Raw genomic sequence first — 23,309 nt, 5'->3', positions numbered from 1 at the left:
AGTGCTCTTTGAACAAAAAAATTTCTGTATAGGCTCAATTTCCTCACAGTTCAGAGTGCATGCTTGACTTTCTCTATATGCAACAAAACTAATCTTTCTACTCTTACACATTGAATGAATCATGCAATCATTTCATTTAAGTTCAGCATGCAAGGTATAAGATTGTATCCTTTAATTTGATCAATCATATAAAACTTTGATCAGTCAAATCCTCATGGAATTACATATCACATCTGAAATCCAAATTCAATATTACAGCTAAAATCTAAATCACACAGAAAACTTAAAAACAAAAAGAAAAAGATTGAGATATTTCCCTGTTTTGGCTCATCAATTTGTGTGACATCTCCATGATGTTTGCATGCCATTCATTCACACCCAATTCCCAGATTTAAACGTTGTTGTCCCCAGCAACTAATTCAAATCTGAAACAGCAATGGATCACTGAAACACATTCATTTATAAACCAATAGCATCAGTACTATCATAATGTGCATCATGCAAAACAGTGAATATCCCAATGTACTTAACTGAATTACAAAACTAAACTAACAACAAAATAAAACTAAGAGAAAACTACCCAAAAACATGTAAATCATATGAGTGGACCAGCGCTAAAACGTTGAAATCAAGCGTTTTAGCGCTGGTCTCCAGAGACATGTGCACATTGATGTGTGTCGCATCGCGCTAAAACGGTCACGTCTGAACGTTTTAGCGCTCTGGACCAGAAAGAACAAAAATTCAAACATAAATTTAAATTGCTGAAAAATAAAAGATTCAATCTCAAATATCAATGGTGTCTGTCAATATTGAAGAACAAATCCCCGGCAAAGGCGCCAAAAACTTGTTGGACGTTTAGCAAGTGCACTAGTCGTACAAGTAATAAAATGATGAGTAAAGATCGTTCCCACGAGGATTTGTGTCAAGCACTGACTAACCATATGTACTTGAGTTGAATCAAACAAAAGTTCATAGATTGCATAGATTTCTTGTCACCAGAAACTACACTGAATTGAATTAAAACTTGATAAATAAATAAAATGTAAATTATAATGTAAACAAGTAATCAAATGTCATTTTCCCTCAAACATGAATTTATAGATGAACCAATTTCCATTATGAATTATCTACCATGTGATGTTGATCAACCTTTTTCTTATCATCTCAAGATGTAATCCCTTACTACCCTGATAGACACATTAATCAGAAACCCCAATCCCTTGGTGATTCCTTTCTTAATACATGCATTAATTACTAAGGTCTTAAGAACACATCAGAATCCTAGCATCAATCCCTTGACTACTAAAACACTGATGATGAAGTTGTCAAAAATAGAGAAACAATGTAAACATGTCTGTTCTACACTATTCCTCAACATGAAGAATTAATCAAGACAACTTCATACAATCACATAATAGATAAACAAAACATCTAATTAACCATTCATAAATTCAAACTTGAGTTCCATTGAATGAGACTACAAAGGACTCTACTCAGACATAATTGAAACACAAACAAGAGAAGAAAGATAGATCCAACTCCATTGTCATGATAGTTGAGTCTTCAATCTCCAAGTACAATTACATAGGAAATACTAACTATTACAAGAACTAATCCTAAAGAATTTGGAAATTCAGAGAAAATGAGGAGTCAGATCAGATCTATGAAAGACCTGATCTGATCTCCCTTCTCCTAGTGTGATGGGAAAAGTCAGAATGAGATATGATAGATTGGATCTGATATCTGGAATCCTTTTAGAATGTGAAGGCCCCTTGTCCTTTTATAATTTACAAATTACAACTGAAAACTGACATGGGCGCTAAAACTCTCATTTCTGGACGTTTTAGCGCTCAACCTTGACGGATGCCCAACTGCTTTTAACTGTCTTGGGCGCTAAAACGCTCAGTTTTGGGCGTTTTAATGTTCAGGCGCTAAAACGCTCAGTTTTGGGCGTTTTAATGTTCAGCACCAGCATCTTTTGTGCAACAGGGCGCTAAAACGCTAAGTTTTGGGCGTTTTAGCGCCCAACACTTAGAATTTTCCCATTCTTCAGAATCTTCTTCCTTCTCTATTTTGCTTCTTGAGCTTCATTTCCCTACAAAAACAATGTAAATTTTCAACATAAGCTTCAGAACTTGTATTTGAGAGATTTCCAGGACATTAACCTCTTTTCCATCCATTTAATCACACAAATTGATATTAATTCATGCTTAAAAACCTGATGAACTAAGGGTTCATCATCTTCTCAACCAGCTCCCTCTACACAGGGGAAGAAGAGATATAAGAAGCGAGCCCGAGTGGATTAAGGAAGAGATACTGAGGCTGAGCCTACCCCACAATTTGATGCTCATATCTGGAAGAGTGAGGAACATGAGAAACGTTATACTGACAAGACTTCCAAGAGGCCATTTGTGAGAGAAAGAAAATTCGTCCTGGAAAAGGATGAATATCCTCAGTTTCAGTCTCAGCTGAAGACCAGGGATTAAGTAACTTTTGGAAAAATATTGGGTGATAGCAGCCCCAACATAGCAAGGGAATTCTTTGCTAAGGCGTTTAATGGAGATCAAGGAAGCAGGAGGACCTTCACTAGCTAGGTGAGGGGAAAGAAAGTGAAGTACGATGCTCACACCATCTAAAAGCTGCTGAAGATAAGGTTCTGTGACTATGTCAATAATGCCAGTTGTGAGTTCAGGAAGAACTGGCAGAAAATTGAAATTCCACCATGGAGAAGTGATCCAGACTTTGAAACCTGGACCAAGATGGGGGCAGCTGAGCCCATTTTGCAGACTATAGCCAAACCTGGTGAAACTTGGGAGCCAACCAAAGATAAGGTTGATCCTAAGTTGATTTGGTTGAGGCATTTAAATGGTGAGGCTAGAGTCTGGTTTCACTTTGTAATCTCAAATGTCATGCCCTCTTCCAACCAGGCAGAGGTCATCCTGAAGAGAGCTGTCCTGATTCACACTATCATGACCAAGGCGAAGGTGGAACTTCCTATTCTTCTTCAGGACAGCATTTATGATATGGCTCACTCTGACAGTGACTCTGCTACTTTGGGTCACTGTTCCTTGATTCAGCTGCTTTGTCAGAAAAGCTGGTGTAGATGTTACTGATAATGGGGCACCAACTAAATTGCACCCTACAATTGATGCCGCAATGATAAGAAAGCAATTGAAGATAGGAGGAGGGGAGGCCACGGGATTGACCCCTGGTAGGAAGTCTACAGCTGAGAGTGATGATGAGTTAGAAGAGAGGCTACGGTCAGGGGAGCAATGGATGGTGAATACTGACTTCCGTATGAGACATTTGCGCAGGCGTCTCCGGTTTATGCAGTCCAGCCAGCACTCATTTCAGACATATATGGTGAAGATGATGAAATCTATATGTGAGGCTCAGGGCTTAGATGTTATTGATTACCAGCCTGCTGTTTACCCTCATTTTGATGAGGAGGAAGCCTTTGAGGCAATTGCCCGGACTCACTATGCTGATCATGTGGATGGAGATGCGAATGCTGATGGTGCTACATCTTCCCATACTGCACACACTTCAGAGAGACAACCTGTTGTTGATGCCACTACCACAGAGACCACTGCTGCTGCTGCTGATCCACCTGCTGATACTGGTGCCATGGATGAGGACAAGGGTATTGATCCTGAGTACAACCCCTTGCCTACTGCTGATCCAGGCTCAGATTTGATGTTTACTGATGATGAGGAGTCTACTGACTAGACTCCTCATTTTGTTTTTACACATTTTCTCTATTTTTATGGTTTTATTTTGGATACTTTTAGTTACTTTTGGTATTATTTTTAATTTTGTACATTTGTTAGTACATTGAGATTCTCTGTTTGGATGATGCACTTTTGAAATAGTACTGATGCTATTTGTTGATATGTGAATGTGTTTCAGAACTTGTCAACTGCTTTTTCGATTTAAATTAGTTGCTGGGGACAGCAATGTTTAAATCTGGGAATGGGGTGTGAATGAATGACATGATTGCAAAATTCCATGGTGATATCACACAGTTGATGTTGACACACAGTTGATGAGCCACAAACAGGGAAACATCTCAATCCTTTCTTTTAAATTCTTGTGAATGTAGTTTTAGGTAGTTTAGGTAGTGTTGTATATGTACAAAGGTTGGATTTAGAGTTGAGATGATGTGAATTTTATGAGGATAGGATGATCAAAGTTTTACATGATTGATCAAATTTTTTTGATGCAATTTGAAATCCTTGCATGTGTGCTAAATGATATGTTTGCATGACTCATGCTATGTGAGGAGTAGAGAGATCAGTTTGATGTATATAGAGGAATTCAAGCATGCACTCTGAACTGTGAGACATAGAGCTTATATAGAAATTTTTTTGTTCAGAGAGCACTTCACTGTATGAGTAACTCTAGAACTTGCCCTGTTTCTAACTTGAAATAGTTCATGGTTTGTAAAGTAGAGCTTATTGAGGCATTTTTCTTTTGAACCAAATTTTCCTATTGCATGGAAGCCTTAAGTCTAAACTTGTTGTGATAAAACTAAGAGCTCTGCACTTATTCCAGATCCTAAGTTTTCAGATTATGTGTTCAGATAAGGGGTAAAGGATGAAAGCTCTGTTGGAGAAAGGTGTTTCTGCAATGAATAAAAATATTAAGTGTTAAGTGTTGGAAATTTGGAGAAAAAGAAGAATGAAAAGGAAAAAGGAAGTAAAGGCACAAAGTGCTTGGTTTGGAAAAGGAAAAGAAAAAGGAAATGAGGAAAATGAGAAATCAAAACAGCACAAAGTGTTGAAAGTTGGAAGAAAAGGAGGAAGGAAGTTTAAGAAAAAGAAAAGTTGTAGAAAAGGTGGTGAAAAGAGTAAATGAAAAGGAAGAAGAGAATGAGAAGGATTAAGGAGTACATAGATAAATTCAATAGTGATCCTCCTCTTATCTGAATCTGATTCATCTATCTAACCTTCTGCAACATCAAATCCTACCTTCAGCCAACTACGTGCCAAGCCATTTTCCTTCTCCTATACAGAATCCTATCCCTAGTCAAGTCATACCACCAAAGCCTCTTTTGTTCTGCTTATGAATCACTGTCACTATGGAAAGTGAGAAGATGGGCAAGCTTATAGTAGTTTGAGTGCAGTGGAGATTGAGTGATGAGTACACCCTTAGACACTAGAGTGCAAGAGAGTTTATTCTCACAATTTTTGAGAAGTTCCGAGTGAGGGGGTGTTTTGTGTTGAAGGTCTCTGCATTTCATCTTACTGATCTGTTGAAAGTCATGTGATGAGGTTAAGCACCAATGGACTAATAGGTTACTCTTGGATCTAGTTACCTCTCTAAGGTATCTATGGAGAAGATACCCTGGAGTCAAGCAGATCACTGTGCACAGAAGAATAATAACGGCTTTGCCAGAGGGGATGTGTGTGTGCACAGTGACAACATAACATTAAAAGAGAGAGAGAGAGAGCATAACGTACCTCTAGGTTTTACCTCATATTTATGGAGTTTACCTGTGGATAGCGGATTATGGACCTTTGGTGCCTCTAATGATGGCCCAGGCCCATATATTATGCCATCGTATTAGGATTGATATCCTTGACGAATATCCTTCCATTTTTATGCTTGATTTGGATCTTAGATTGCCCCTTGTTGGACTTGCTGATTAATGGACCTCATACATTGGTCCATAACATAGCCCATATTCCAAAATTCGAAGAACCCATATCTCATTCGAACAATTACTTTAATTCATATTTCAAAACACAAGCTGCACAATAAATCAGAGCAGTCCAAAAAGATAGTTAGGTTCTAGTTGATGGGTTTGTTTAAAGAGGAAGGTTATACTTACAACCTATTTTTATTTACAATCTTTTACAACCATAATCTTAACCGTTGATTTCCACCAATCAACGGTTATTATTTTCGTAAATTAAATTTATTAATTCGTAATAAATGATAACCGTTGATTGACGGAAGTCAACAGTTAAGATTATGGTTGTAAAAAGTTGTAAACAAAAATAGATTGTAAGTATAATCTTCTTTTTGTTTAAATATCAAATGTTACAAATCTATATCTATATAAATATGTAAATTATTTTAAGCATGAATATTATGTAAATTAGTTTAAAAGGAAACATGACAGAGGAGAGTAGTTCCCTCTTTAGTAAATAGTAAGTATTACAAAAATGTAAGAACTTGTTTGGATGAAATTTTGTTTCTCTAAAAATTATTTTTTTAAGAAAAAACTAATTCTTAAAAAAAATCTGTTTGGATGTCTGTTTTTATAAAAAAAGCAAATGTCATAAAAAAGAGAGAGCCAAAAATCAGCTTTTTTTTGAAAGTTACAAATTTTAGATTTAAAAAAAAATAGAAGTGAAAAATCAAATATTTTTAAAAATTTAAATAACTTTAATTTTTGTAAAAAATACTTTTAAAATAAGAAAAATATAAAAAATAAATAAATTTGGAAAGGCAATCCAAACGAACTTTAAGTAGATATAACATCAACGTGATATTTTGCTAGATAGGGAATAGGGACCCTTCCTTCCTTATGAGCCCATTACATACAAGGGCCACATAAATCATAAACAAAAAACCGAATATAGCAAATAACCATAAAATAATGAGAAAAATATTTATCTTTTTAAATGATACAACTAATGTTATATCACTTTTATAAAAAGGTGAAATCCATATTTTTTTTTTATTCACTACTCTTTTATCTATTTCTTTCTCTAACTTAAAATGATATAATTTTATGTCTTTTAAAACGACACATTTTTTTCTAAAATAATATTTGACAATGATAATAGTCAACAAACAAACGAAGTCTAACACTATTGACTAATATTAATATAAAATTATTAATAATGATAGAAGTTGGTTGGATATATAAATCACAGGTTGTAAGTTGTAACTTCCATCACTCTCTAAACCAATTTGTTAATCTGGGGCTTTACAAAATGCTCACTCTTGCCATGGCATTTTCCATACCTAGCTCCTCAACATTTTGTTTCTGCTTTAAGTGAGCGGAGTAATTTTTTTATACGCGAATCATGATCATTGAAAATATAGTAGGAATATTATTTTTCTAGAAATGTTACAAAAAAATTGTTTTCGTAGACTAAAATATTATCGAAAATTTTGGCCAATTTTCTTGAGTATATGTTTAGTTGATGATAAAATATTATTGAGAATATAAAATAAATTTACAAAAGTAACCTCGTAGTAACATTTTAAAAACGATTAGAAACAAAATAATAAAACACCACTGGGTAAAGAGGAAACCTATTTACTTGGTGACCCTTCCAGCAGTGTATCCATCTTCGTCTTCAATATTCCCAAATTGTGATTTTTGTACAACCCTCGTCCTCTTGCTAAGTTTCGTTCTATTCCCAAATCCCTCATTTGTCAAATAGATCCCTCACCCCATACTTCAAACATTAATTCATCCACTTCTTAACAGAATGCTTTAAGTCGGAATATTTTAACAGAAATATTACCTGTAAGTAGTGGTAACACAAATGGCCAGTTAATTCCATATGAAACTATGAATTTCCATCCACACCATCCTCTGACTAGTACAAGACACATTTCTCACTCATTATTTGCTCTAAAAACTTCAACACAAAAAATGAGGCAACTCTTAACAGCACAATAATTCCAGTAACCAAAGAGCTTAGAGAAGAAAAATAGAATAAACAAATACAAGAAACAGAAAGTAAAGTAGGAACAGTAAATTAGGGATACAAATCAGTTAGAAATCAAAATACTTCAACCCAACACATTCAAATACCATCCCGACCACTTTTTTCATTCGTATCAATCCTTCTTTCTGCATTTTTATAAATTCATAATATATATATATATATATATATATATATATATATATATATATATATATATATATATATATATATATATAGAGATAAGCCAAGAAAAGGGTCTCAGTTCAGAACATCATGAAACTCAAAGAAACAACCTTTTAAGTTAAAAAAACTCTAAAATTCCAGAATTTTATCTGCATTTCAATTAGCAAAAGAAAAATTATATTTGGGGCGGAGAAAATATATTACAATATCATCTACTCATTTATATGCTAAAGGCGGAAGTAGAGGCATGTGGAGTCACTAACGGGAGTTTGGCTCAAGTGGTAAGGTATTTGGGTTCGCTTAAGCAAGGACTCGAGTTCGAGATCTTGTGTATGCAGAAAATTCTTGATGGGAGATTGACCTGCCAATGCTAAGTAATCTATCCGGGTCAGACTAGACATAGTCGGAGCGAAGCCCCGAAAACCAGTAGAAAAATCCAAAAAAGAGAGGCATGTGGAGTCTGCAACACCACAAGGTCAAAGTTGTTGCATAGGGGGCCACCAATGCGGATGACAGAATTTTTGCTCCAGAGCAACAAAGTTATTCACAGCAAAACCACTTCTTCGAACAAATTATAAGCTAGGACTCAGGAGGGTAATTTTGTCCGTGAAATATGTGAATGGTTTCCCAGTAAGTAGGAAAAAAAAAATACCATGTCCAAAGAGGTATTTTGATTTGGCATTCGGTAGTGTTAAATGAAATGTAGGGAATAAAATTTTCCCAGGCAAATTTTCTGTTTTCCTTGTACCAGTGAGAATAAAAGTTTTCCGCATTCACTTTTCTCATTCAAAATATTATCATATACCAAACACAACCTTAAAGGTACCCTTTTTTTTAACCTCCTCTCTCTCACTCATGTTCTATTTTAATAGGGTTTTTGGTTTGTTGGTTACAATAGTACTTTTCTCCCTTTTCATTCTAATATAAAGCCTCTTCTTTGATTCTGGACTTGTTTACTCTCTCTCTTTGTGTGTGTGTGCACGCTATCATCACCTTTCATTGTGACCCCATTGGGTTTATTACCAACATTTCTGATGTGGGTTTCCAATCCATTTTCAATATGCATTTGTTCTGCTATGCGTATCTTCATGTAGTCATTCGTGTTCCTAGAGGAATTACTTCAATTTTTGTGATGTGAGAAATTCACATATATGGATCTGAGCAAATTGATTGATAGGTTTTCTTTATCTTTGCTACATAATGGACAGAAGGCGGTGAAAGAAATTTTGATTATATAAGGTTGTGTTATATTACATAAGCTTTATCCTTACATGAATCCTAATTTTTTTCCATTTGATATCTCCTACTATTGAATTATATATGACAAGATATTATGTGAATTTGGGGAAATTTCGGCAGGGAGATTACAATTGTGATAGTCTATTTGTGCCACGCAGCAATCTCTATTTCTGGCTGTGACAGTTGTGATTGTAGCTTGTGGCATTGCCACACTGAAACATCATACACTGGTGGTTAGGAGTGAGTGAACTATGCTTTGCCCCTTCCCTTGCCCCGCTCTGCTGCTATTGTGGCTGTTCTGGCTGCCATTGATAACTCTGCTCTACCTTGCTCCCCAAGAAGACATCTGATTATAAGTTCTGACCAATATGTGTAGAGATGCATTTAATGCCTAAAGTAGTGAACATTCGTAATCTTAGGTGGAATGCAGAAAATAAATGCACAGATAACAAAATGGTTGTTTGTTAAATAGAAATTACTTGCTTTGAATGTGCCATACACTGCTTACTTTGTTTCTCTCAACTCAAGAATATATAAACCAATAGTTTCTCAACATATGGGTGAATTCTTGCGTCAGATTTTAGAGGATGTTTGGACGGGAAATGTTTTTTTCTTAACGGCTTTCCCTTGCCTTTTGAGTAATTTACGCATTAAAAGCTTTCTTTTCAAGATTCTCATTTGTCTTGGATTCTTGGGATTTTCTCATTCACGGTCTTAATTGGTAGAAAAACTAGCAAGTTAGAAAATCTTTTGATTTCACTTTATTCTTTTCATCTTTCTGCCAATCAAGATATCAGAATTTGGATCTCATATTCATTTCTAGTGTTTTCTTATGAATGCTTCTTTAATTTCTTACTCATTACTCTAATAATCATCGTAGATTTGTCTTGATAAACTGATTTGGAAACCCAGAGCTTCCTTTGCGGGCAAGTCTTTTGTCTAGATGGCAGTACTCTATAGGATTATTACAAATTGTTCCGAGTTGGTCATATGGGCTTAGGCAAGCCCAAAAAAGCCTAGATTAGAGTTAGGATGACTGGGTAAAGAGCATTGTTTAAGCACGGAACCTGGCCAAGAAGCTCGGAACGTGCCTGTAACCCAAGCATTATTGGCATAGATGGACCCCACCACGATCTCAATAATGGACTTACCAATAACTGCCCACCACGATTATAACCGTTGAATATGGTATATATAAAGGGGGAAAACCCAGTAAGGAGGACACACACTAGATAGAAAAGCAACCCATTAATGTTCGTCTAGAACATTTGGCGCCGTCTGTGGGAAAGGTAAAACTATTCCTACATTTTTCAATGGCTAGTAACAATCGTGAGGAGCAGAGAGTGAAAAATGGTCCTCTCATTGGAGAAAAAGAAGAAAATTCTTTCCAATCCAATGTGAGGAGTCGTTCTTTGAACACAATTGGACAAGCTTTAATCCAGTTGGTAGAAGATATAAGGAACATATATCATAATGAAGGGAGAAGAATGAGACATCATTCTGAAGAGAGACCAGACCGGGAGAATGTGCAGCATTGTAGAAATATTAGAAGGGGTTCCCAATCCCCGCTTCCCAGTTATATTTCGTTATCTCATCCTGGGGATCAACGAAATATGGGACAAGAGAATCGTCGGGTGCAACCTTCGAGGGAATCAAGAAGCCCTCCAGAAAATATAGATAATAAAGGTAGAAGACGAGAGATAAATTAGAGAAACGAGGAGCGAGTACACCTGGAGCATACTCGTGAGTCGGGTAGGAGTTGGCGATATCAGGAAAGAAGGGAGAATGGACAAGAAGAAGAAGGCAGACAGGTATTTTACGAGCAGCAGGATGTTCGAGAAGAAAATCAACATGAGGTAAGCCGCCAATATTATACTCGCTAAGAAGAGGGATGGCATAATCAAAGGCGACATGGTGAGTACCAAGGAGGTAAGAGGCCAGAGAAAGGAGAGTTCCATCATGATCACCGAGGAGAGTACCCACCAGAAGAACCTGGGTATTATTATGTTTGGGACAAAGAAAATCAAGAAGGAAAGGGAGGTCAGTATCAGTCGGGTAATCAGATGGATAACCCGGAATATTACCATTATTGGCAAGATCGCAAGGAAGGTTATAGGGCGCAACCTTATGAAGGACATGTGATGAACGCGGGACCAGGAGGATCATATATGAATAAGCAAGCATGGGTGGCACCATATCAGCCATATTTTCAGCAGGAAGTTCCCGTAATGCCGGCTAACTAGGTACCATTAGGAACGCCACTATCATGGAGGCTGAGAGCAGAGCCCATTCTGAGTTGGTTTAAGCAACCTAATGATATGAAAGCATACATCGGAAGTTCAGATCCTAGGGAGCTTGTAACGGTGTTCCGAGTAGAAATGCCATTATGTGGAGAAACAGATTCTCTGTTATGCCGAACGTTTCCTGTTTTCTTGAGAAAGCAAGCTTTGGAGTTGTTTACGACCTTGTCTGAAAATTCAATTGATAGTTGAGGAGAGTTGGCATTGCGATTTACTCAACAATTTGCTCATTGGACCGCAGCCAAAAACTATGCATAATTTATGTGGAGTGAGGCAAAAGCCAGCGAGAAGTTGAGGGAATATTACGAGCGTTTTCAAGCGGAGGCTAGGCAAGTTAGAGGGCTGGAAAATCAGACATATTTGTTACTGTTTACTACCGGGCTGCAACCAGGAAGGTTGGAAAATTCTTCGGCAAAAAAGAGGTCGGCCACTAAAGAAGAGTTATTAGAAAGAACTCGGAAGTATATTGATTTGGAGGAATTTAAAACCTCACAAAAAGAAATTGAACATGGGTTCCGAGAAGCTACACAAAACAGGAGGCCGGATAGGCCAGCTGGTAGAGGACAGTTGGAAGAAAGAATACCTCGTTTAGTCGGAGAAAGGTTCCGAGAAGCGTATGGAAGGCAGTTTACTCCGTTGAATACTCCGAGAGCACAAATTTTGAAAGAGGTGATGAGCACGGAGATGAGGAATGTTCCTAGGCCACTGCCTATTAGATCGAGTTATGCACAAGCAGATAAAACAAAATGGTGCGAGCTCTATAGGGGATATGGACATTTCACAAATGATTGTTTCAATTTGCAGAATGTTATTGAGCAGTTGATTAAAGAAGGAAAGCTACAGAAGTATATAAGAAGGGGTGAAGGCAAAGGATGCCGAGAAAGAGAACGTAAGAATAAGCGAGCAGATCGAAGCCGTAGCCCGGCCAGAGAAAGAAGGAAAGAAGCGAGCAAAGGCCAGAAGGCAGAAACACATACATCTTTGCCTAGTCATGTACAAGTTGGGCACATATGCACTATTACCAGAGGGCGAGTTGGAGGAGGAGAATCTAATAATGCTCGGAAAAAGCATCTGAAGACATGCATGGCTATTTCGGAGAAGCCCCGTTTTAAAGAAGAAAGACGTTTTGAGGATTTGGATGATGAAATCTTGGACCTGGGAGAAGCCCCGTCACAATCATGATGATCTATTGGTCATTTTAAGACTATTAGCAAACTATCGTGTTGATAGAATGTTGGTAGATCGTGGGAGCTGGTAGATATCATATTTTAGGATGTATTCAGGCAGCTAGATTTAGATTGTGATTAATTGGAGCTGTGTGGAGCTGATTAATTGGCTTTCATTGGAGATAAAATTAAGCCATTGTGATATATGCCGTTGAGATTAACACTAGGCAAAGCGCCTATAGATAAGACAGTAACTTTGTCATTTGCAGTTGTGGATTTACGGTATGCATATAATGTTATTCTAGGCAGGCTGTTTATGAAGAAGTTTAAAATATCTTTGTCTATAGATCAGTTGGCCATGAAATTCGTAGCCAAGGATGGGAACATAGCTACAGTGAGGGAGGATCAGGTGGTTGCTCGGAGTTGTTATAATATAAGTATGAGGATTCCACAAGAAAACAAGAAAGAAAAAGGAAAGGTAGAGACAGAAGTTCAACAAGAAAGAAGTCAAGTAAATAAAGAGAAGGAGAAGGCGGGTAAGAAAGAAGAAAAGGAAGAACCATGAGTGATGGTAGTAGGATTAGATCCTCGGGTGGAAAGTAAAGGGGAAAGACCGAAACCCGCCAGAATGATGGTGGAGTTTCAACTCGGACCATTACTAGAGCAAACTACTAGAGTGGGCTCTGAGTTGAATCAGGAGGTAGCAAAGGAATTATAGGAGTTTCTGAGAAAGAATGCAGATTTATTTGCTTGGAAACCTTCTGATATGCCGAGGATAGCTCCGGCTTTATAATGTCATCGATTGTCAGTGATGCCCAGTTCGAAGTTGGTTGCCCAGAAAAGAGAAGATTTTGCCCATAAAGGTGGAAGGCGATTGAAGAAAAGACAAAGGAGTTGTTAGAAGCCGATTTTATTAGAGAAATAGAATATGTAACGTGGCTAGCTAACCCGGTACTAATAAGGACTTGAGTAAAGTCTGTCCTAAAGAGGAAAATCGCCACCTCGCGCTTGGTGCGCTGGACACGGCGCGGGGTGCGTCGGCTGCAGATCTGCGAGATCCCAGTCCGCACGGGGTGCGCCAGCCTCGGCGCGCGGTGCGCCGGCTGTGCGACGCCGGAACCCAGGCGACGCGGTCCGCGCCGGAGGCGGCGCTAAGTGCGCGGGATGGGCGTGAGGTTGGCCGGCGATTTTCTTCCGATCTCGCGCTCCGTGCGCGGGTCAGTGCGCACCGTGTGCCTCCAAACAGGGGCGACTCGTCGTCCGGGTGCTGGTTGCGCCACTTCTCGCGCTATGTACGCCGCCTAGGCGCGGTGGGCGCCGATGCTGGCGCAAAATACGCCGACTGGGCGCAGTGGGCGCCGAGACTGGCGTGCAGTGCGTCGCCTGGGCGAGGTGTGCGCCGACTTAGCGCGCGGTGCGCTAAGTCACAGGTCTGTCACCAATTTCCTATTCATAAATGGATCAAAACTTAACAAATTAAATGACTCAACATAATTAAAGAAGAAAAGGACTCAAAATTTATTGGGTTGCCTCCCAACCAGCGCTTGTTTAACGTCACGAGCCTGACACGGACTCTTTAAGTCTCTAGAGAAAGTAAAGGAACAGAACTTGTGTCCCTATATATTTCTCCGCCATGATAGATCTTCAATCGACACCCATTGACCTTGAAGGGTCTTTCAATGTTTAGAGGGGAAATCTCAACTGTACCATATGGAAATACCTTCTTAACAACAAAAGGACCAGACCAGCGAGACTTAAGCTTACCTGGAAACAACCTCAGTCGAGAGTTGTATAGTAATACATGTTGTCCCGGCTCAAAATCTTTTGGCTGAATCTTCTTGTCATGCCATTTTTTTGTCTTCTCTTTGTAAATCCTGGCATTCTCATAAGCTGCTAACCTAAACTCATCTAACTCATTTAATTGTAGCAGTCTCTTATCATTAGCTTTTGATGGTTCAAAATTTAAAAATTTAATAGCCCACAAAGCTCTATGCTCTAGTTCTACAGGAAGATGACAAGACTTACCATACACCAGTTGGAATGGTGACATACCTATTGGTGTTTTGAAAGCAGTCCGGTATGCCCAGAGTGCATCATCCAGTTTCTTAGCCCAGTCCTTCCTTGAGTTGCCCACTGTCTTCTCCAGAATCCTCTTCAGCTCTCTGTTGGAGATTTCAACTTGTCCGCTGGTCTGAGGATGGTATGGTGTAGCCACTTTGTGAGTGATGCCATACTTTGTAAGCAAGCTCTCAAACTGCTTATTGCAGAAGTGAATGCCACCATCACTGATGATCGCACGAGAAACTCCAAAGAGGGTGAAAATGTTCTTCCGCAAGAAAGTGACCACTACTTTGGCATCATTTGTTGGCAAAGCAACCGCTTCTACCCACTTGGACACGTAGTCCACAGCAACCAGGTTGTATTGGTTAGAATATGACTTAGGGAATGGTCCCATAAAGTCAATCCCCCAAACATCAAATAATTCCACCTCCAGTATGCAGTTGAGGGGCATCTCATCCTTGCGGGATATATTTCCCGTCCGCTGGCACTTATCACACTTCTCTACACACTCTCGTGCATCCTTGAAAATTGTAGGCCAGTAATACCCACTTTGCAACACCTTCTGTGCAGTTCTGTTGCCTCCAAAATGTCCTCCATAGTCAGATGCATGACAATGCCACAGAATATTCGGCATCTCGAATTCAGCTACACACCTGCGAATAACACCATCAACACATTGAAAATAAAGAAACGGGTTATCCCAGTGGTACTTCCTTGTATCATGAAGGAATTTCTTTTTCTGCTGCCAAGTGAGATCTTCAGGCATTGAGCTAGCAGCTTTGTAATTTGCAAAGTTTGCAAACCATGGATGCATAAATACTGCCATTACTTGCTCATCAGGAAAAGATTCATTGACCTCAATTTCAGGTCCTTCTTGTAAGTTCTTATCTTGAATCCTAGATAAGTGATCAGCAACTTTATTCTCCACTCCCGCTTTGTCTTTGATTTCCAAATCAAACTCTTGAAACAAGAGCATCCAATGCAGCAAACGCGACTTTGCATCCTGCTTGGTCATCAAATACTTAAGAGCAGCATGGTCAGTAAATACAATAACTTTAGAACCTATCAAATAAGATCTAAATTTATCTAAAGCATAAACTACTGCTCTCTTTTTCAGTAGTGGCATAGTTGGCCTGTGCCTCATTAAAGACCTCGCTAGCATAATAAATAACATGCAACAACTTATTCTTACGCTGACCAAGGACTGCTCCCATTGCGTATGCGCTCGCATCACGCATGAGTTTCTTACGCTGACCAAGGACTGCTCCCATTGCGTATGCGCTCGCATCACGCATGAGTTCGAACGGAAGACTCCAATCTGGCGCCGTCAGAACAGGCACCGTGGTAAGCTTTTCCTTCAACACATTGAATGCATTAAGGCAAGCTTCATAAAAAAGGAACTCATTTTCCTTCACCAACAGCTGGCTAAGAAGCTTTGCAATCTTTGAAAAATCCTTGATGAATCTTCAATAAAAACCTGCATGGCCTAAGAAACTTCGCACACCATTAGCATTAACGGGAGGGGGAAGTTTTTCAATCAACATCAACTTTGCCTTATCAACCTCAATGCCTCTTTTAGAAATTTTGTGGCCTAACTCTATACCATCTCGCACCATAAAATGACATTTTTCCCAATTTAAAACCAGATTAGTTTCTTGACATCTTTTCAAAACTTTAGCTAAATTAACTAAGCATGAATCAAAGCAAGAACCAAAGACAGAAAAATCATCCATAAATACCTCTAAACATTTTTCTACCATACCAGAGAAGATAGAAAGCATACACGTTTGAAATGTCGCGGGTGCATTGCAAAGGCCGAATGGCATTCTTCTGTAGGCAAAAACTCCAAATGGGCATGTAAAAGCAATTTTCTCTTGATCCTCTGGTGCCACCGGAATCTGATTATAGCCGGAATAACCATCTAGGAAGCAATAAAAATCATCCCCGGCTAACCTTTCTAGCATTTGATCAATGAAAAGAAGGGGAAAATGATCCTTCCTTGTCAATCTCCTGTAGTCCACACACATCCTCCACCCAGTAATGGTCCTGGTGGGAATTAACTCATTCTGCTCATTTCTCACAACAGTCACTCCCCCTTTCATTGGAGCTGTCTGTACTGGACCACCAATGCAGTGTCAGAAATTGGGAAAATCATCCCAGTATCCATGAGCTTCATCACTTCCTTGTGGACTACTTCCTTCATGGTGGGGTTTAGTCTCCTCTGAGGCTGTCTTACTGGTTTGGCATTTTCTTCCATGAGAATCTTGTGAGTACAAAAAGAAGGGTTGATGCCCTTCAAGTCAGAAATAGACCACCCAATGGCTGTTTTGTCCTCCTTGAGCACTTCTAACAGCTTTTCTTCTTCATCTGTAAACAACGCTTTATTTATGATGACAGGATATTGCTCTTCATCTCCCAAGAAAGCGTATTTCAGAGTCTCAGGTAACTCCTTCAATTCTATTTTTGGTGCCAAAGTAACTAAGTCATCTTTTTTCTTTTCTAGCACTTCAAACACAACATCTCGCTCTTCTTTTGGAGTAGCTTCATCTTGAGAATTCAACTCTTCTCTAAGCTCTTGATTATCAAGCTCTTCCTCTTTGAACACTTCTTCAAACACTTCAAGTCTGAAGCAATCATTCTGATCAGATGTGTTCTTCATAGCATCAAAAACATTGATGGTTATTTTCTCATCATTCATCCTCAGCTCGAGCTTCCCTTATTCCATATCAATCATGGCTCGAGCTGTGGCCAAGAACGGTCTACCCAACATAAGGGGTATTTCACTTTCTTCCTCCATGTCTAGCACAATAAAATCAGCAGGGAAGATGAACTTGTCAACTTTAACAAGAACATCTTCTATGATTCCATTATGCCTCCTCAAAGAACGGTCAGCAAGCTGTAGAGAGACCATGGTTGGCTTCAACTCAAAAATTCCCAATGATTTGCATATTGACAATGGCATCAGATTGATGCTTGCTCCAAGATCACATAGTGCCCGGCCAACATTGGTGTTTCCTATCACAATTGGGATGTTGAAACTTCCCGGATCTCGAAGCTTTGGTGTAAACTTCTTCTGTATAATGGCACTGCACTCCTCAGTAAGTGCTACTGTCTCACAATCCTGCAACTTATGCTTTCTAGACAATAAATCTTTCATGAATTTAGCATAGTTAGGCATATTAGTTAAAGCTTCAGCAAAAGGAATATTAATTTGCAACTTTTTAAACATATCTAAAAACATGGCATACTGTTGCTTCTGTGCTTGCTGCTTGAGCTTCATAGGATAAGGAGGTTTCTCAAAGCGAGAATAATCCATCAATTGCTTTGGAGGTGCTCTTCTTTTTCTTGCCTTGCAGGCTCTTCTTTCTCACTTGAAGGTGTTTCCACTTCTTTTTCATGCTCTGGCTCAATTAATGGTTCATTAACCTTCTTATGCTGAATCAAATTTGGCTTATCTTGAGGAGTGATCACAATCCCACTCCTAGTTACAATGGACTTGCAGTCTGCCTATGGATTCACAATAGTATCTCCAGGAAACTGCCCTTAGGTTCTTTCAGCTAACTGCCTAGACAAGTGGCCTATCTGGTTCTCCAAGTTCCGGATGGAAGCATCTTGGTTCTTGTGGTAGGCTCTTGTCTCATTTATAAAGGCATCAGTAGTCTGCATGTGATCATTTGTGGTCTTAGAAAGCTGTATCATAGCTTTCTCCAACTCTGATGGCTCTTTATGTGGAGGAGGAGGAGGTTGCAGGTAATTTTTGGATTTATAATCCAAGCATCCCCCTTGATTTCTCCTCTGAAAATTGCTCCCTTGGCTGCCATTCTGATTCCTCTGGTAACTTTGGGTATTCTGTGGTGGCCTTGGATCATACCACACTCCATTGACCTGGAATGGTTCAGCTTCATTGAGTGTAGGGCATTCATTAGTATCATGCGGCTCCTTGCAGTACTCACAGTTAAATACATTAACTTTAGATGTTGAGATCTGCATTTTGTCCAGCTTGGCGTTCAGACTGGCTAGCTGCTGAGAGATTACTTTTTGCTCAGCCAGTGATGCATCATTGCTCCCCAATTGTAAGATTCCTTTCTTGGACTGAACAGGTTGGGCATTCATGGATGCATTTTCATTCCTTGCCATATAATCAATTAGCTCCAAGGTCTCAGCTGTTGTCTTCTTCCCTATGGTTCCACCGGCTGCACCATTGACAACCATTCTGCATTCTGGTGTCATCCCATTATAGAAGACTCTGACTTTCTTTCCCTCCGACAAGTCATATTGCGGGCATTTTCTGATCAACTCCTGGAATCAGGTCCAGGTTGCACAAAAGGTCTCTTCTGGTTGTTGAGTAAAATTGGTGATTTCATTCACCAACTTATTGTACTTTTCCATGGAAAAGTGCTCAGCAAAGAATTTGGCTGCTAACTCATCCCATGTGCGGATACTGTTAGGAGCCTGTCGATCTAACCATTTGAGAGCTCTCCCGATCAAAGCAAACGGGAATAATCGGAGTCTGATCGCATCATTTGTTACTCCGTTGTGTTTAGTTGTATCACAGATTCTTAAAAATCTGTCTATGAAGTCGTGAGGATCTTTATAGTCTTCCCCACCAAAACTGGGTTTTTTCCACCAGCGTGATTAGTGCTGGCTGGATGTCATAGTTATTGGCAACAATTGGTGGCTTGACAATGCTCGAGTTTGGCCTTGTGAAATGCGAGGCCAAAATTGATTCCATAAACTCAACTGTTGGTGGATCTTGAGCTGTCATCTCTGTTTCTACTTCAAACTGTGGAGTAGAAGTTTCTGCTTCAAACTGTGAAGTAGAAGTTTCTGCTTGCCTCTTCTGCTTGGTAAGTTGTCTTAATCTTTTTGCAGTCTTTTCTATCTCTGGATCGTAGATCAACGTCTCAGGATCAACTGTACCACGCATAAACTAAAGCAAACAGATTAGTAACATAAAATCCAGTCAAGAAAATCAAAAGTTATAAATAACTTGGCGTAGTCAATCCCCGACAACGGTGCCAAAAACTTGTTGCATAAAATCGGCAAGTGTACCGATCGTACCAAGTAATAAAATGATGAGTAGAGTATCGTCTCCACGAGGATTGAGGCACTGAATTTATTATAACTATTCCTTTCTTGATGGATTAATAAAAATGGTTTAACGACAATTATGGTTTGTGAAATAATGAGAACAATTCAGTAAATTGTAAATCATTCGAAGGTTCTTTAAGAAATTCAAGAACAACGGAATAAAGACAGAGAAAATATTTGAGAATATATTGCGGTAAAGAGAAACAAACACCTTTTCGATCCCAACCTTGCAACTTGGATTATGTTTACGTTTACCTATTCAATTGATCAAAGAATTCATCATCTTTTATATGATTAGTTAAGCCCTAATCCCTTAGTGACTTTAACCTTATTAATTCTATTAGAATCCTAATCCCTTAGAAATCCTTTTTCAAGTTAACCCTTAGAATCAATGAATCTTTAACGTTTGCGGTTCATGTAGCCTATTCCTAGTGTGTACATGAACAATTATCTTATTCTTTGTCAGGAATTAGAATTCCAACATCCCTATTGAAAACCCTAACCCTCGCTATCCTACTAGATTGATTAGTTCCAATAGAATTATAGAATGAAGAACAAGAAAAGATAAATTCGATTAAAATAGATAAACATAAATTTCAACCAAACTACAAGGGGTTCACATCAAGGGTTGTGACCCTTACCACAATTATAGAACTAGCCAGACATGTTCATGTCTGACAAAATAAGAGTAAAAGAAAATAGCATTTAGAACCTAAAAGAGAAAAGGAAGATGAAGCTCTTCCGTCTTGATGATCGAATCCTTGAATCTCCAAGAAGCTCCAAGGAATCTCCACTCTCTTTGTTGTTTTTCTCTTCTTGATTGTCCAAAAGTTCTTCCTTCTTCTGTTTCAGATCCTTTTATTAGGTTTTGGGAAACCTACTTTCAAGTGTTCTCCAATTGGGCCTCCTTTTTGGCTAATTCGCATCAGAAAACACTCAAATTTTATCGCCCACGCACTTTGCACCAGGCTTGGCGCACCGTGCTTGGGAAAACAGAAGAGGAGCTGCAAAATGGCGCACCAGTGAAGAGTCTGAAACAGATTCTGACCACTCCACTGAAATACTTGAGTTTTTCTTTGATCCTGAGCCAAAACGTACCTTTCACAATAATAATGAAGATATTCCTCCTGAACAAAACTTTAGAACTTTGGCTACTTCTTTCAGGAACAGACCAGAGAGGGGAGTGATCATCCCTCCTGTAGCACCTAATGTTGAACTGAAACCATCATGTTTCACATGATTAGGGAAGCTGGAGTCTTCAATAGACTCCCTGCAGAAGATCCTTACACACACCTCACAACATTCCAAGATATCTGTGATAATTTTAGAGCTAGGGGTGTGACAGAGGAAAGTATGAGAATGAGGTTATTTCCTCACTCCTTGGGCTTAAAAGCAAAAACATAGATGAAAACCCTCACCCCTGGATCAATACACTCGTGGGAGGAACTCTTTAACAAATTTATAGAGAGGTTTCTCCCTATGTCTCGCCAAGCTGATGTGAGAGAAGAGCTCTCTAACTTCAGGATGTTTTATGGAGAAAATCTCTATGAAGCTTGGGAGAGATACAAGGACATCATCAGAAAATGTCCAAACCATGGGGTAGAAAGTTGGGGAGTGTTACAATCATTTTATAAAGGACTTGACCATACTTCTCAATCACGTTTAGTTTTTGCTGCAGGATGATATTTTTTTACAGGAACGCTTGAATCCAGGTATGAAATCATAGAAGGCACTGCAGAAAGATGTCTCCAATGGCCAATAGACAGGGTGAGGCCAGTAAGGAAGCCTGGCATGCTAGAACTAGACAAACAAACTGCCATGGAAGCCCAGCTAGCCTCACTCATGAAGGAGGTGAAGAACCTGAAAGCTGATCAAGCAGCACCAAGGATGAAAGTCTTGCAATTCACAGCAGCTGAAACTGAACCATGCTCAGCCTGTGGTGACCTTCATGATTCAACAGACTGCCCATCTACTGCATTGGTGTGTTATGCAGAGAACTTTGGAAATAGGAACTTCACCAGAGACAATCAGCAAGCAGGACGCAACACCAATTCAAATCCTGGAGGAACTATCACAAAAGATCATAACCATAATCCCCAATGGAGGCCACCCATGAACCAAAGACCATTCAACACTCAGCAGCAGCAGTACCAGCAAGGTAGCAGCAGTGGAACATTTGAACAACAAAGAAGAAACAATTACGTTCCGTTCCACAGAGATGACCAACGCATTAACACCCTGGAAAACTATGTCAAAGAATATGTCACCAGGAATGATGCAGTGGTTAGGAGCATTGAGTCCCACCTGGGACAGATAGCTGCCAACCTGAATACCAGAACATCAGGATCATTACCAAGGGACACTGAAGTTCCCTCAACAACTTCTCCAGAGACCTGAAAGGTAAGTGCCATGTCTAGCTAAAGACATTAAACTAAGCGCTAACTGGGAGGCAACCCAGTAGATACATTTGCTCTCTAACAAAGAGCAAAGTTTTGGGGTGGTTAACCTTAACCACATAGCTCCCAAAAAGAGGGAACATCTGATGTTCCACTCCAAAGTCCAAATAATGTACGTTCCGTTCCAGGAATGTAGTTTTAGGGTGGTTCACTAACCACATAATCCCAATTTTCCTTCTTTCAAAAAAAAATTATATATTTAAATATATATATACTTTTGAAAAGTTGTTATAAATTGTAGTAAATAGTGATTAGTTATGTGATATGCTTTACATTCCCTATCCCCTTATTAGATTAGATTTACATTCAATTAGTCAGCTTCTTTATTACATTTTATTTTTATTTTTATTTATTTAAGAAAAGACAAAGGGAACATTCCCTGGGTTAAGAGATAAGAGTGACTGGGACACCTGTCCCTGCTGAGTCACTCACAAAGGTACGCAGCCATATCAAATTTGTATTTATTGCAAATCTTGAAAACATGCCCTGAAAAAGCAACCGTCTCCTCACCCATTAAGACAACTGACCCCTTTTTATCTTTCCCTCTCTCCCACGTTTCAAATCATTCCATATCCTTACAATCATCATCACCAGTTACAGACCACTAACCCTGACCCTTCGTTCTGTAACATTCACATTCCACTACCTCTTCCACTCCCTCTCCTCAACCTCCACGTCCCAGAAACCTCTCTATTTCCTTCCTCCTGTTATCTATTTAAACTCAACCCTTTCTTCCTTCAAGTTTTACTACTTCCCATTTAACTTAGAAATTGTTGTCCTTCTTCTACATTGTTTCCCTAACCTCCTCTTTGCCAAAAATGACCAAACTCTCAGTAAAAGTGATTCATGTAGCCAGCCGTGACCAAGAGCCTTAACTCACTGAACCCATTATCCACCTATACCCAGAAAGAAACATAGACATGAAGGATAAAATCCCTCTACCCTCCTTCGTGCAAAAGGCCCTGACCAGCCTCAAGTGGCTTCGGTTTGCCACTGATGAACGAGAGATGAATGTCTCGATAGTGGGTGAATTTTTGTATCAAACAAGGAGGCTTCCTGAAGAGGACACCACTGATGTGGACACAGTGAGGGGAAAGCAAGTGTCATTCTCCCCCACTGCTGTCAAAAAGGTACTCTACC

General features: G+C 39.2%; 1 non-coding gene across 1 annotated transcript; it reads right to left on the bottom strand.

The window, feature by feature from the left end:
* Positions 1-21,207: 21,207 nt before the first annotated feature.
* On the bottom strand, positions 21,208-21,314 carry LOC133302063 (small nucleolar RNA R71). Its single transcript, XR_009750286.1, has one exon. It is a non-coding gene; the product is annotated as a small nucleolar RNA R71 (small nucleolar RNA).
* Positions 21,315-23,309: the final 1,995 nt, after the last annotated feature.

The sequence above is a fragment of the Gastrolobium bilobum genome, unplaced genomic scaffold, assembly GCF_033153095.1.
Source record: "Gastrolobium bilobum isolate Gb01-03AN ecotype WA unplaced genomic scaffold, APGP_CSIRO_Gbil_v1 utg125065, whole genome shotgun sequence".
NCBI classification, from domain to species: domain Eukaryota; kingdom Viridiplantae; phylum Streptophyta; class Magnoliopsida; order Fabales; family Fabaceae; genus Gastrolobium; species Gastrolobium bilobum.
The sequence above is the reverse complement of the archived record's forward strand: the minus strand, read 5'-3'. Positions and strand labels throughout refer to the sequence as shown.